A 16,202-nucleotide genomic window follows, 5' to 3' on the forward strand; every position below is an offset into this window, starting at 1 on the left:
GAACCGCAACCACCACCCCCACCCCCGGACCATACCACAAGAACCAACAAGAAACTACAGAAGGTGAGAATGATTATCCACCATTACCCAAACCACAAGCCCCCCATAAACTCTCCCTCTTCCTTGGTCCACGCACCTCCCTCACAGAAGAAATACAACATTACAACCGGTCAGCACCCACTCACCCACGACAGACGCCTCCAGAAATCAATCAACTCCTGCAACAGCCACCACACACTACACAGTCTGCACCTGAAGTTTCCGCACCCCCAAGAAGAGGCCCCATCCGACCACCGCAGGCCTCTGTACAAGCATTAACACACCCAATTCCTGCTCATCATACACCACCACAGCAGAAGACTCACTCCACCCAGCCACCACCCGCTCCCACCAACCTCATAGCACACACACAGGTTACAGCTCAAATACACCAACCCCCCAGTAAATCTACCACCACACAGGACCCACATTACAACACACAGTACACGTTCTAACACTTCAGTCTGCATTCCTGACACCATTTCCATCCATTTTTCACAGACAGATGCCGAGGGTGCCCGGGATGGCCTGGCTGGGCGGCTGACCCCACAAAAGCAAAAAACTTTGCAATTAAGGGAAATGATGAAAGGGTCCACTGAGGTCAAGGGTGACCGAACCATAACCCGATCTGAGCCCTCCACTCAACAACTGGGGTCGTGCTGCCCGGCCGGGTTGCCCCGGACACCTGCACACCAATAGCTCAGGCCCATTGCCACGCCACCCTTTCCATACCTCCCCGTTCCTCCCCTCCTCCCCCTCCCAAACCCATTCTACCTCTCTCCCCCCTCCCTCCTGAACCTAGTGCTTCCCCTTTGAAATCCATTCCACTTCTCACCCCACTCTCTTCCAAACCTGTCTCTCCTTCGCCCTCTCCTATTCCCCTCTCCCCCTCCCTTAGTCTAGAGGCCCCATATACCCCTATTCTTTCTTCTATTTCCCATCCCACTTCCCCTTGCACTACAGCTCAGATCCACTCACCCTTTCAATCACTCACCTACAAACCCACCTATCATATTGCACGCCCATACCGCAAAATCCAGGACTGGTCTTTCAGAGGCAGAAAACCAGTCCTGGTGCTGGGAGACTCAAATATCAATCGGATCCCAGCCCATAACTTATCACAAATCCAGCTGGACAGCTACCCCGGGGCTAATGCATACAACTTTTTGAAGGTCTGCGAAAAGTCCCTCCCCAACCCCGACGTCAAGATCATCATCTTCTCCATGGGGATCAACAACAGGGACCAGGACCCCAGACAGACCACAATCAAACAACTGAAAGCCCTATTTCGCACAGCTAAGTCGACCTTCCCCAACGCAGACATTTTCCGATTCTCAACTATTCACCCCACCTCACACCCACACAACAGAGTAACCTGAAACTCATTAACACCATGGCCACACACTTCCTCATCCTCACGACACCTTCACAACAGAGAAGGACCACATTCACTGGACACCCACCACAGCCAAACAGATCTTTTACAATTGGTGCACAATTAAATTTACAATAACTCCCAAAACAAATCCAGTATCACACACACACAACCCCCCCCCCCCCCCCCCCGCATACCAGCACCGGGACCTGGACTGGAACTCCCCCTCCAATATCCTTAACCTAGCAACCCTTTTCATACCTTCCCCACCCCAACGCCGTCTCTTGGAGAAGGGGCTCTCCATCCCACGACCCACCAAATTCGACCGGGAGGAACTTCAAAGGGACCTATATAACTTCCATAGACGACTTAAACTAATAGATTATTTTCACCCCCACTCCGACTACCAACACATACCTTTCACTCATCCATCCAACTGGGAACCGGACTGGACTACATACCTCAACACAATCATTCATACACACAGACCGACAGGCCCTGCAATGCTACAGGCCCCCGGCAGACGTCTCTGACAACCTGTCGGGGGCCGAGCGCAGGGCCCTCACTGAACTCACCCACAACATCATTAAACCAGCGGACAAAGGATCCAAAATAGTCATCATGGACCGTCATCAATGCCTCATAGAAGCCAATAGACAACTCAACAACAACACATACTATAAACGACTCAATTCAAATATCCACCCAAAGCAGACTGAGGACCATCATTCAAACACTCTACAATAAAAAATATCTGCCAAACAAAAAGATTACTTATTCGGACAACCCACGACCCCGCTACTTCTATTTATTACCCAAAATACATAAACAACCACACACCTGGACTATCCCTTTTGAGGTCCCTCCCGGAAGACCAATAGTTTCCGACTGCAACAGCGCCACCTACCACATCTCCCAGTACATCGACCACTTCTTGGGGCCCCTCTCCACCCAACATCCTAGTTACATCAAGGACACATACCACTTCATAGAAATCAGACCCATGGCAGTCCCGAACCAATCATATCTCTTCACAATAGACATCGACAACTTGTACACTAACATCAACACCCACCTAGGATTACAAACACTCACAAACATACTCAATAGAAACCCCGACCGTAACAGACCCAACCAAGAACTCCTTCAATTAATAGAACTCTGCCTTAATAACACTGATTTTCTTTTCAATAACCAATACTTTCTCCAGGTTAACGGGACAGCCATGGGCCAGAGATTTGCCCCCTCCTACGCCAACCTCTATGAGCGAGAAGCCTTGGCCAAATGCCCCCTACAACCGTCCCTTTACCTTAGGTATTTGGACGACATCTTTGGCATTTGGCCCCATGACATTACACAATTCCCTGCATTTATCAATATTCTTAATAATCACCCCTCCATCAAAGTCAAACACACCATAGACCCAGACCAAATCAATTTCCTTGACACCACAGTTTTTTTTAGGCCATCCAACAACACACAAATCCTTACAGACCAAAGTTTATTTCAAACCAACAGACACACACGCCCTACTCCATAAATCTAGCCATCACCCCAAACACACCTTCAAGGGCATCATCAAATCACAACTCACCCGCTTCCACCGTATCTGCTCCGACACCATAGATTTTCACGCCGCCACCAAAATATTATTCCACAGCCTCCGCTCCAGAGGCTATTCCAAACGATTCCTCCGCTCCATTAAGAACACCACCCTGGCATCTCTCGCTCCCGCTCGCTCATCGCACCCCCCTTCTCCACTCCAGATCCCAGGGTCTGGGCCGCCTCAACTTCCTTCCCCCTACCCGAACCAGGGTCTGTTTCCCCAGCCCAACCCCGACCTCCTCCCCTACCTGAACCAAGGTTTGTATCCCCGACCCCTTGAGGATGGAGGCGACTCAGGCCCACCACCACACACACACACACACACACACACACACTCAGCACACATCAGAACCCACCACAACTCATACCCCTGGTTTCTACCTTTTCACATAAGATCACAACACTTCATAGCACTATCAAACACAACTTTTCCATATTACAGTCTCAACACCCGGCATTTCACAATCATAAAATCATCTCCGCCTACAGAAAAAACAAGAGCCTCCAATCATTACTCACTCGATCCCAATTTACAGACCATAGCCCCACACCCCAATTACAATATGCTCACCACTACAAAAATAGAAAATTTATCCTAAATCCACACACCGGCACAGCTTTCCCCACCCTAGGCTCCCTTTCCATCACCACCACCAACACAGTATACATCATTACGTGCACATTCTGCCACAAACACTACATCGGCGAAACAAAGCACTCCATCCACACCCGCCTATCACAACACCTTTATAATATCGGGCAAGGTCGACTCAACACCCCCCTGGTCAAACATTTTCAACTTCACCCCCCCCCCCCCACGCACCTTACAGTTTCCGGTCTAGAGAGTAATGACCGGTGGACCATTGGGCAGAGAAAGAGCGGAGAGAATTTGGATCCACAGGCTGGGGACCACGGTATCAGGAGGTCTTAAAGACTGAAAGATGGCCGATCTGGCCGACCCACTCCTGGTGGGGTTTGTCCCTGGATCTACGATCCGGCTGCGCTGATCCCCCTTTCTTAGGATCTTAATCACGTCTGAATCTTGGTGCGAGATGACAACCCCACTATTTATTTATTTATTTTATGTATTTACTATTATCAACTGTTATTTATTGTGTTTTTATTGAATCTTAGACAATCTTATGACTGTTTGGAGGGGACAATTTTTTACATTTTGTTTGCTGTGATTTTATCTAGAGCACTTATTGCATGGCTTTTTGACTTTTTTACTCTTATGTATTTGTTTTACTATGGCACTTTGTTTTTAATAGCACTTTATTTTATTTTAGCACTTACAATTTAATAATTAGCACTTTCTCCTCCTCCAGCTTTTACCTAGATTTAAATTTATTATGTATTTATTTATTATCTATTTTACTAATAATTTTATCCGGGGAGGCCGTCTCGCCCGGGGATCTGGGCAGCCTTCCTTGTTTAAACTAGCTCTATTGAGTCGCTCCTCCTCCTGCCCTTGTGCTCTGTCTGGGGATTGAACCCTCGTCCCTGGCGGGAGGGACCGCAGCCTTCTCCACCACACCACCCCTTAGATCAGTAGGCCAGCGCTAAATAAAAATAACTCATAAACCCACAACCCTAACCCAACCCCAAACCTAACCCAGCCCGTGCCACTGATCTAGACCCGTTATTTCAACCAATTTGCAACACAACAACAACCAACAAACCACCACCAACGGCGCGCACCCACAAACAAACCACAAAAAAAAAAAAAAACCCGAATTTGTGGATGGGTTTGGCTCGCCTGCCCTGGGATTCGAGCTGGCGCCCCGGTCTCGGGAGCGCCCAGCCGGGTGAGCCACTGCATCCACACCCTAGCAACAGCCCGTTGACATATCGATCCAAACCCCCCCCCCCCCAGAATATCCAATCAGATCTTTAAAACCAGTTTCCCTCCAAAAACTAAATCCACACCCAATCAGAATACAACACTACACCATCCCATGATCTCACCACCACAGGATAGGATGTTGAACTCTCGGGGGAGGGACTAACCCTCCCTCCCCCAACAGTCAAAATACCGGATGTTGGCGTTCCCAGTATCCCCTGAGGAAGCAGTACATCTGCGAAACGTCGGGATCTCCTCTGCTCCCCTGCGCAACACGGTAACTCTTTTTTTACAGCCGTTTTGGCAATTGTTTTAGTCTTTTTTTTTTTTTTTTTTTTTTTTTTTTTTTTTTTAAATCAGGCACGGCTTGAACTTTTTTGTAATAATAAAGTTAGTTTTTAATCGCCGGTGGGGGGCTCCGCCTGTCCCAACAGATGGCATTAAAAAAAAAAGACTTTTTTCAAAATCAAAAAGTTCTTTTTAAGCCCACTAGCCAGAGCCGAACGGAGGAGCGGCCCCGGGAAAACTTTCCATCCATTCCCGGGCAGCCGAGATCGGAACCCCCCAGCAGAAAAACAACAACCTGCGGCAACAAGCCAACACCGACCTGGGGACCGGCTGCGGGAGAAATCGTCCATCTACTCCCGGATAGCCGAGATCAGAAACCCTCAGCAAAACCACCATCTGCGGCAATAAAGTAAGAGCCCTCCACCACCATGTTTTTTTACACGTAGAGTTGGGGCTGCGGACGGGAGCGGGGCTGGAAACGGCTCAGCACCTATTAGGCACACACCAATGCCACTCACGTCCACTATCACACACCCACCCAATAGACCACACACAACCACATCGCGAGATCAAACATACATTTCCCCTCTCACTCACCGGACCCAGAAACCAGATACACAAGCAAGCAATATTTTAAAACTCGTTCAGGCCACACATCACAAACACATTATGGACAATGCAATAACCACGGGCACATTTCCACCGGGCATGCTACGCCAAGTCAACCGCCTCACTGATTTCATCAAGCCATCCACACCAACAACAGACACACGGACCAAGATACATACAAACACTACACAGTGGATGCGCAACACCATCTTCATACTCCAACATTACACAAACACAATAACCACACTAGTCATATCCCCCTACAACCCCCTGGCCCTACAAATAGCCACCGGTTGGGCCCAGAAGCGCTATGGCCCCAGGCTGACAGCAGAAACCCTGCGGGAAGTCCAGCGGATTTTGCAGACTGATCAAACCGCAATCACCACCCCCGGACCTTACCACAAGAACAAACGGAAAGCAGACAACACCTCGCCCATGATTCAAGAAACCACAGAAGACGAAAATGACTACCCACAATTACCCAAACCACAAGCCCCCCATAAACTCTCCCTCTTCCTTGGTCCACGCACCTCCCTCACAGAAGAAATCCAACAATATAACCGGTCAGCACCCACTCACCCACGACAGACGTCTTCAGAAATCAACCAACTCCAGCAACAGCCACCACATACTACACAGTCTTTACCTGAAGTTTCCATACCCCCAACTGCTGCACCCCCAAGAAGAGGCCCCATCCGACCACCGCAGGCCTCTGTACAAGCATTAACACACCCAACTCCTGCTCATCATACACCACCACAGCAAAAGACTCACTCCACCCAGCCACCACCCGCTCCCACCAACCTCATAGCACACACACACACACACACACACACGTTACAGCCCAAATACACCAACCCCCCAGCAAATCTACCACCACACAGGACCCACATTACAACACACAGTACACGCTCCAACATTTCAGTCTGCATTCCTGACACCATTTCCATCCATCTTTCACAGACAGATGCCGAGGGTGCCCGGGATGGCCTGGCTGGGCGGCTGACCCCACAAAAGCAAAAAACTTTGCAGTTGAGGGAAATGATGAAAGGGTCCACTGAGGTCAAGGATGACCGAACCATAACCCGATCTGAGCCCTCCACTCAACAACTAACTGGGGTCGTGCTGCCCGGCCGGGTTGCCCCGGACACCTGCACACCAATAGCTCAGGCCCATTGCCACGCCACCCTTTCCATACCTCCCTGTTCCTCTCCTCCTCCCAAACCCATTCTACCTCTCTCCCCCCTCCCTCCTGAACCTAGTGCTTCCCCTTCCAAATCCATTCCACTTCTCTCCTCCCCCCCCTCCCGAACCTAGTTCTTCCCCCTCCCACCCCAACTCCCCACTCTCTTCCAAACCTGTCTCTCCTTCGCCCTCTCCTATTCCCCTCTCCCCCTCCCTTAGTCTAGAGGCCCCATATACCCCTAATCTCTCTCCTATTTCCCATCCCACTTCCCCTTGCACTACAGTTCAGATCCACTCACCCTTTCAATCACTTACCTACAAACCCACCTATCACATTGCACACCCATACCGCAAAATCCAGGACTGGTCTTTCAGAGGCAGAAAACCAGTCCTGGTGCTGGGAGACTCAAACATCAATCGGATCCCAGCCCATAACTTTTCACAAATCCAGCTGGACAGCTACCCCGGGGCTAACGCATACAACTTTTTGAAGGTCTGCAAAAAGTCCCTCCCCAACGTCAAGATTATCATCTTCTCCGTGGGGATCAACAACAGGGACTAGGACCCCAGACAGACCACAAACAAACAACTGAAAACCCTATTTCGCACAGCAAAGTCGGCCTTCCCCAACGCAGACATCTATTTCCCGATCCTTAACTATTCACCCCACCTCACACAACAGAGTAATCTAAAACTCAACAACACCATGGCCACACACTTCCCCATCCTCACCGAAATCCCCCATGATACCTTCACAACAGAGAAGGACCACATCCATTGGACACCTACCACAGCCAAACAGATTTTCCACAACTGGTGCACACAATTAAATTTACAGTAACTCCCAAAACAAATCCAGTACCACACACACACCCCGCATACCAGCACCTGGACTAGAACTCCCCCTCCAATATCCTCAATTTAGCAACCCTCTTCATACCGTCCCCAACGCCGTCTCTTGGAGAAGGGGCTCTCCTTCATCCCACGACCCACCAAATTCGACCGGGAGGAACCTATACAACTTCCACAGACGACTCAAACTCATTACTTTCACCCCCACTCCGACTACCAACACATACCTTTCACTCATCCATCCAACTGGGAACCGGACTGGACTACATACCTTAACACAATCATTCATACACACAGACCGACGGGCCCTGCAACGCTACATGCCCCCAGCAGACGTCTCTGACAACCTGTCGGGGGCCGAGCGCAAGGCCCTCACTGAACTCACCCACAACATCATTATTAAACCAGCGGACAAAGGATCCAAAATAGTCATCATGGACCACTATCAATACCTCATAGAAGCCAATAGACAACTCAACAACACATACTATAAATGACTGGACGACTCAATTCAATCACCCACCCAAAGCAGACTGAGGACCATCATTCAAATACTTTACAATAGAAAATATATCACTGCCAAACAAAAAGATTACTTATTCGGACCGGACAACCCACGACCCCGCTATTTCTATCTACTACCCAAAATACACAAACAACCACACACCTGGACTACCCCTTTTGAGGTCCCTCCCGGAAGACCAATAGTCTGACTGCAACAGCGCCACCTACCACATCGACCACTTCTTGGGGCCCCTCTCCACCCAACATCCTAGTTACATCAAGGATACATACCATTTCATAGAAATCAGACCCATGGCAGTCCCGAACCAATCACACCTCTTCACAATAGACTGACAGCCTGTATACAAACATCAACACCCACCTAGGATTACAAACACTCAAACATACTCAATAGAAACCCTGACCAGAATAGACCCAATCAAGAACTCCTTAAACTAATAGAACTCTGCCTTAATAACAATGACTTTTTCAATAACCAATACTATCTCCAGGTTAACGGGACAGCCATGGGCCAGAGATTTGCCCCCTCCTACGCCAACCTCTATATGAGCGAGAAGCCTTGGCCAAATGCCCCCTACAACCATCCCTTTACCTTAGGTACTTGGACGACGTCTTTGGCATTTGGCCCCATGACACAATTTTCTGAATTCATCAATATTCTTAATCATCATCACCCCTCCATCAAAGTCAAACACACCATAGACCCAGATCAAATCAATTTCCTGGACACCAGTTTTTTTTAGACCATCCAACACAACACACAAAACATTACAGACTAAAGTATATTTCAAACCAACAGACACACACGCCCTACTCCATAAATCCAGCTATCACCCCCAAACACACCTTCAAAGGCATCATCAAATCACAACTCACCCGCTTCCACCGTATCTGCTGACACCATAGATTTTCACGCCGCCACCAAAATATTCCACAGCCTCCGTTCCAGAGGCTATTCCAAACGATTCCTCCGCTCCATTAGGAACACCACCCTGGCATCTCTCGCTCCCGCTTGCTCATCGCACCCTTCTCCTCCACTCCAGGTCCCAGGCCGCCTCAACTTCCTTCCCCCTACCCGAACCAGGGTCTGTATCCCCAGCCCACCCCCAACCATCCCCCATACCTAACCCTAACCTCCTCCCCTACCTGAACCAAGGTTTCTATCCCAAACCCCAATCCCTTGAGGATGGAGGTGACTCAGGCCCACCACCACAAAAACTACACCAGAACCCACCACAACTCATACCCCTTGTTTCTACCTTCTCACATAAAATCACAACACTTTATAGTACAATCAAATGCAGCTTTTCCATATTACACCTGGCCTTTCACAATCAAAATCATCTCTGCCTACAGAAAAAACAAGAGCCTCCAATCATTACTCACCCGATCCAAATTTACAGACCATAGACCCACACCCCAATTACAATATACCCACCACGACAAAAATAGAAAATTTATCCATAATCCACATACCGGCACAGCTTTCACCACAGTATACATCATTACGTGCACACTCTGCCACAAACACTACATCGGCGAAACAAAGCACTCCATTCACACCTGCCTATCACAACACCAGGCAAGGTCGACTCAACACCCCCCTGGTCAAACATTTTCAACTTCACCCCCCCACGCACCTCAGTTTCTGGTCTAGAGAATAATGACCGTTGGACCATTGGGCAGAGAAAGAGCGGAGAGAATTTGGATCCACAGGCTGGGGACGACGGTACCAGGAGGTCTTAGCAATGACTGAAAGATGGCCGATCCACTCCTGGTGGGGTTGTCCCTGGACCTACGATCTGGCTGCACTGATCCCCCTTTATGATCTTAATCTCGTCTAAATCTTGGTGCGAGAGGACAACCCCATCAATTAATTAATTATTTATTATTCAACCTTTCCATTAACTTATTTATTGTATCTTATTCATAAAATTTTAGACAATCTTAGACTGGTTGGAGGGGATAATTTTTAATTTTGGTTGCTGTGGTTTTATCAGAGCACTTCTCACATGGCTTTTTGAGTCATTTTATTTATTATTGTTATTTTTACTATGTGTCTTATAATAGCACCTTTTTATCTTAATTTTTAGCACTTACAATTTTACACCCAGCACTTACTCCTCCAACTTTTAGATTTTACTCTAGCATTTAACTTTAAAACTAATAATTTCCCCCGGGGGGCAATCTCGTCCAGGGATCTGTATAGCCTCCCCTTTTAATCTAACTCCATTAGACCGCTCCTTCCTCTGCCCTTGTACTCTGTCTGGGGATTGAACCCTCGTCCCCGGCGGGAAGGACCGCAGCCTTCTCCATCACACCATCAGTCAGATCAGGAGGCCAGTGCTAAATAAATATAATTTATAACCCACAACCCCAACCAAAAAAACTTAACGCACCAAAATTCTATTTCACAGCCTCCGGTCCAGAGACTATCCCACAAACGTTTCCTCCGCTCCATCAAAAACACCACCCTGGCATCTTTCACTCCCGCTCGCTCATCTTGCCTTTCTTCTCCACTCTAGGTCCGGGCCGCCTCGACTTCCTTCCCCCTACCTGAACCAGGGTCTGTATCCCCAGCCCACCCCCAAGCCTAATCCTAACCCCAACCCCCACCTCCTCCCTTACCTGAACCAAGGTTTGTATCCCAACCCCCAACCCCTTGAGGATAGAGGCGGCTCAGGCCCACCACACACACCAAGAATACACCATAACCCGTTCTTACCACAACTCATACCCCTTGTTTCCAGAAAATTACAACACTTCATTGTACAATTAAACACAACTTTGCCATATTACAGTCTCAACACCCAGCTTTTCACAATCACAAAATCTCAGCCTACAGAAAAAGAGCCTTCAGTCATTACTCACTAGACCCCAATTCGCTGACCATAGACCCACACCCCAACTACAATATGGCCACCAATACAAAAACAGAAAATTCATCCAGAATTCACATACCGGCAGAGCTTTCCCCACCCTAGGCTCTCCCCCCCCCCCCCCCATCACCACCGTGGTATACATCATTACATGCACACTGTCACAAACATTACATAGAAGAAACCAAGCACTCCATTCACACCCGCTTATCACAACACCTCTTCAATATCAGGTAAGGTCGACTCAACAACCCGCTGGTCAAACATTTCCAACTTCACCCCCCCCCCCCCACTCTCTGGTCTAGAAAACGACTGTTGGGCATAAAGAAAGCGGAGAGAATTCGGATCCACAGGCTTAGGACCACTGTACCAGGAGGTCTTAATGATGATTGAAAGATGGCCGACCCACTCCTGGTGTGGTTGTCCCTGGACCTACGATCTGGCTGCACTGATCCCCCTTTAAGACCTTAATCTTGTCTAACTAAATCTTGGCACGAGAGGACAACCCCATATTTATTTATTTATCGATTACCCTTTTAATTAATTGTTATTGTGTTTTATTTATACAATTTTAGGTAACAGACTGGTTTGAGGGGATAACTTATTTTTTGGTTGCTGTGGTTTTATTAGAGCACTTAATCACATGGCTTTGAGTTATTTGTTTATTATTATTTATATTTATTATGGTTATTTTAACTATGCTAGTGTGTCTTCTAATAGCACTTATTTATTTTTAGCTCTTATCATTTAACACTTACTCCTCCTCCAGCTTCTAGATTTTACCCTAATATTCAACCTAAAAACGCATAATTTAACCCGGGGGGGGGGGGGCCCTTCTCATCCAGGGATCCATGTAGCCTCCCCTTTTAATCCAACTCTATTAGACCGCTCCTTCCTCTGCCTGGGGATTGAACCCTCGTCCCCGGCGGGAAGGACCACAGCCATCTCCATCACACCATCTGTCAGATCAGGAGGCCAGTGCTAAATAAATATAATTTATAACCCACAACCTAACCCAACCCTCAGCATAATCCCAACCCCCTCCCTTGCCCTAAACCCAACTTCTCCCCCTACCTGAATAAGGGTCAGTATCCCAACCCCCCTGTAGAGAGAGGCAGCTCGGACCCACAACACACCGCCATAGTTAGTTCACACCTCAACCATACCACACCTCATCTCCACCTTTTCACATAAAATAACCCGTCTCCACCATACCATAAAGAACAATTTCTCCAGTTTAGTCTCAGCACCCGGCTTTCCACAACAACAAAATCATCTCAACTTACAGCAAGAACAAGAGCCCCCACAACATACTTGTCAAATCCCAATTCTCAGATCCATACCACAACCACAGAAAATACATCCACAACCCACACAGCTTTGCCAACCTTAGGCTCATTCTCCATCAACACCACAAACGTCTACATCATTACATGCACCCTCTGTAATAAACACTATATTGGAGAAACCCAACACTCAATTCACATCCGACTCACAACATCGGACCCCCCTAGTCACACTTCCAAATGCACCCCTCCACCCACATCATCTCTGGCCTTGAAAATAACGATCACTGGACCGTGGGGCAGAGGAAGAGAGCCCAAAAACGGTGGATCCACAGGCTCGGGACGACCACACCGGGAGGCCTCAATGATTATTAATTGTGCCGGCCCCTGGTGTGGTCGTCCTGGACCGCACACTTGTTGCACAGCCCTCCCCTCCTTTTTAAACTCTATTGTGCATTTATTTACTCGTTTTTTTAATATATATATATATATATATATATATATATAGCTTCCCCCCCCAATGTATTACCCATTTATCTATCATCCTTTGAATCTACTCCTTTTATGACTGGAGGGCTGCCATGTACCCAAAATTGCTCCTTTTTACTATGATATGAATGTTATTATGAATGTGGTATTTTAGAACAGAGTCAGGAGACAGGCTATTTTATGGCACGTTTTTTTGATAATTTTTTTTTATATATATATATATTTTTTACTAACCCTTGGGTTTATGCATTTGATTGATTTTGATTGTTTTATGTGTGGCACTTGTTTTTAAGCACTTACCTGCCCTCCTGACCCCTCTGTTTCTTTATAGTTTGTGTGCGTCTGCGTTATATCTGCATGTATACATATATGGCGACAGCAGTTTGTGTGCATGTATGCTTGTCCCCATCCAAGCCGGCCCACCTCATGGGAGGCCTGTGCAATCTAGACCGAGGTGGATCCCTACACTGATAAGATAAAAATAAATGGTGGTTGGACTGGGGTGCCCGGAGTGGGACTTGAGCCCTGGTCCCGTGTCTGAGTGTAGCTGACTGAGCTAGACAGTCCTGCCACGTTACGGACACAACCACCACTCCAAGTCAATCAACCATCTTTACCCATTGGGGGGGGACTAGTTCAGACACCGTAGGCCAGTGCAAACTAAGTCATTTATTGACCCCCTGAACCCCAATCCTGACCCTTGACCCACCCTCAGTCTGATCTTAACCCCCTCCCCGACCCTCAGCCTAATCCCAACCCCCTTCCCCACCCTTATCCTGAACCCAACCTCTCCCCCTACCTGAATAAGGGTCTGTATCCCAACCCCGCTGTAGAGCGGCAGCTCGGACCCACAACACACCGCCATAATTAGTTCACACCTCAACCATACCAAATCACCGCATCTCATACCTCTCATCTCCACCTTTTCACATACAATAACCTGTCTCCACCATGCCATAAAGAATAATTTCTCCAGTTTACAGTCTCAGCACCTGGCTTTCCACAACAAAATCTCAGCTTACAGGAAGAACAAGAGCCTCCCCAAGATACTTATCAGATCCATACCACAGTACAGTCACTACAGAAAATACATCCACAACCCACACATCTTTTCCAACCTTAGGCTCATTCTCCATCACAAACTTCATCTACATCATTACATGCACCCTCTGTAATAAACACTATATCGGAGAAACCCAACACTCAATTAACAACCGACTCACACAACGTCGGGGAAGGCAAACTTCGGACCCCCCCGTCACACACTTCCAAACACGACCCTCCACCCACCTCATCATCTCTGGCCTTGAAAATAACGATGACTGGACCATGGGGCAGAGAAAGCCCAAAAACAGTGGATCCACAGGCTCAGGACGGCCACGCCGGGAGGCCTCAATGATGATTGTGCCGGCCCCCACACCGTAGACTTGTTGCACAGCCCTTCCCTCCTTTTTAACTCTATTGTGTATTTATTTATTCATATGATCCCCCCCCCCCAATTTATTACCCATTTATCTATCCTCCCTTGAATCTACTCCTTTAATGACTGGAGGGCCGCCATATACCCAAAATTACTTTTTACTATGATATGAATTTTATTAGGAAAGCGGGATTTTAGAACAGAGAGTCAGGCTATTTTATGGCACGTTTTGTTTAATAAATTTTTTTTAAAATATTTTTACTAACCCTTGGTTTTATGCATTGGATTGTTTTATGTGTGGCACTTATTTTCAAGCACTTACCTGCCCCCTCTGTTTCTTATTTATAAATGTATGGCTGCGTGGGAGTGTGCATGTGTAAGTATATGCATACATGTGCACACACACGTGTATGCAAGTGTGTATGTATGTGGTTGTTAGTGTGCGCGCGCACGTGCCTGCGTTATATGTGCATGTATATACAGCGACAGCAGTTTGTGTGCATGTATGCTTGCCCCCATCCAAGGCGGCTCTCCTTATGGGAGGCCTGTGCAACCGAGACGGATCCCTAGACCCATAAGATAAAAATAAATGGTGGGTGGACTGGGGTGCCTGGAGCGGGACTTGAGCCCTGGTCTCCCGTGTATGGGCCTAGCGGACTGAGCTAGACAGTCCTGCCACGTTACGGACACAACCACCATTCCAAGTCAATCAACCATCTTTACCCATTGGGGGGGGGGGGGGGTAGTTCAGACAGCGTAGGCCAGTGCAACCCAAGTCATTAATTGACCCCCTCAACCCCAACCTGAACTGAGGGAACATTATTAGCTGCCATTGACTTAACCCTAAAGGATTTTCTCTTCAAGAGAAACATGATTTCATTAAAAACGTAATTTAAAAATACCTGTTGTACATGTATGCAAAGACTCGGACTTAAAATAAGTTTTTCAACCATGTGTTTTTTCACAATTTCAAATCTTAATTTACTTTTGTAGCTTGGTCTATAGCAGTGACTATAACAGTCTTAAGCAGTGAATGTTATTCAATATTGTTTTTTCACAATTTCCAACCATTTCACATTTTCTAATCATCCAATGTTTCAGGCATTAGACGATTAGAAATTGTGAAATAACATTAGGGAGGGAGTCGTTTTTATTGCTTTAAAATGCATTTTATCCTCAAGAGAATCATGATTTCATTAAATACGTTATAATTTAAAAATACCTGTTGTACATGTCTGCAACGACTCAGAGCCTTAAAATAAGTTTTTCACTCGTGTTTTTTCACAACATTTACTTTACAGACCCGAGGACCTGGAGCGGAGAACAAGGGTAAGATGAGCGAGCGGGAGTGAGAGATGCCAGGGTGGTGTTTTTGATGGAGCAGAGGAAACGTTTAGAATAGCCTCTGGACCGGAGGCTGTGAAATAGAATTTTGGTGGTGGTGTGAAAGTCTAATGTCAGGGCAAAAGTAGAAGTGGATGAGTTGTGATTTGATAATTCCTTTCAATGTGTGTTTGGGATGGTAGCTGCATTTATGGAGTAAGGTGTGTGTATCAGTAGGTTTGAAGTAAACTTTAGTCTGTAGTGTTTGTGTTGGATAGCCTGAAGAGAGAAAAAAACTGTAGTGTCCAGGAAGTTGTGTTCCGAGTCTATGGTGTGTTCGACTTTGATAGAGGGGTGGTGGTTATTAAGAATATTGATAAATTCAGGAAAGAGATGTCATGGGGCCCAATACCAAAAATGTCATCCAGATATCTGAGATAGAGAGATGGTTGTAGGGGGGGAATTGGCCAAGGCTTCTCGCTCC

At 47.2% G+C, this 16,202-nt stretch overlaps 1 long non-coding RNA gene across 1 annotated transcript in view; it reads left to right on the forward strand.

Moving 5' to 3' along the window:
- Positions 1-5,484: 5,484 nt before the first annotated feature.
- LOC130127092 (uncharacterized) overlaps positions 5,485-16,202 on the forward strand; it is a 58,239-nt gene continuing 47,521 nt past the window's right edge. The window contains exons 1-2 of the long non-coding RNA XR_008811798.1: positions 5,485-5,559; positions 15,697-15,724. This is a non-coding gene — a long non-coding RNA (uncharacterized LOC130127092). The remainder of the gene's footprint in view (positions 5,560-15,696; positions 15,725-16,202) is intronic.

Source organism: Lampris incognitus, chromosome 17, assembly GCF_029633865.1.
Source record: "Lampris incognitus isolate fLamInc1 chromosome 17, fLamInc1.hap2, whole genome shotgun sequence".
NCBI lineage: Eukaryota > Metazoa > Chordata > Actinopteri > Lampriformes > Lampridae > Lampris > Lampris incognitus.